Here is a 1,035-nt window from a genome sequence, read left to right on the forward strand (position 1 = left end):
CTGGCATGCACTGACTTGTGTAGTTTTCTGTTTATTCGGATTTGCTTTTTACTGCTAAAACTTTAATCTAAATTAAATGCATGAGATTCAAAAATCTACCTCGAATCACACTTCCCTATTCACTAATCCTCTCAACAAGAGGATTCCATTTTCTCCAAAAAGGCACTGGGGCAATATTTTAAGAACATAAATACTGAACTACTTTTCGGAATTTTATATACATATATATACATATACATACATATATATATATATATATATATATATATATATATATATATATATATATATAATCTGCTGCTTTAAAATGAAGAGTAGCAATCCTGTTCTTATTGGTTAGTATAAAAGATTGGACTGGAGGAGGTGAGCAGGTCATGGGCCAGCCTCACGCTGCTGCAGCACCACAGGAGGCACATGGCGGGCATGGCAGTTCGAGCATGGAAGCTGATGTCCTGGCTCGACTACCAGTACCTGCTGGTCACTGTGCTCTACATGCTGGAACCTCCAGTGCAAACTGTGTTCAATCCGATGCTGGTTTCTGTTGTTGTGGCACTGTATACCAGCTACGTCTTCGTGCCCCAGAACAGCATGACAATACTGCATTACCTTGAAGTTGTACAGTGACAAAGATGTGACCAGGATCCAGAGGTTCCTGGGGAAGATCCACCTTGTGAAGTTGGAATGAGACCTCATCAGATTTGTTGCTGCTCGACAGATGTCAACATAACCAACCTCAAAAATACAAAGACTAAAAACTTCCAGAGTAGGACAGGAAAAAAATTGTCCTGGCTCATGTGTTATGTTCTTTCTTTTTGATTTTAACAGATGCTCTTATATAGTAGCTCTTATCTATTTAACATTGTAGTCATTTGTACTTTGCTATCAGTATTTTCTTAACCTTTGTGACTGTTTCAATATTATTCAGTGAAAGCTTTTCTTATGTAACTTTGGGTACATTTTAATTGCCTTCTATTTTTAAAACCTAAGGTCAATAGTTGAGTTAATTTTACTGTTCTTGCTATTATATGTCATATA

The 1,035-nt window shown here is 36.9% G+C and overlaps 1 pseudogene; it reads left to right on the forward strand.

Moving 5' to 3' along the window:
* Positions 1–414: 414 nt before the first annotated feature.
* Gm6993 lies at positions 415–624 on the forward strand (annotated as a pseudogene).
* Positions 625–1,035: the final 411 nt, after the last annotated feature.

Source organism: Mus musculus, chromosome 12, assembly GCF_000001635.26.
Source record: "Mus musculus strain C57BL/6J chromosome 12, GRCm38.p6 C57BL/6J".
Lineage (NCBI taxonomy): Eukaryota > Metazoa > Chordata > Mammalia > Rodentia > Muridae > Mus > Mus musculus.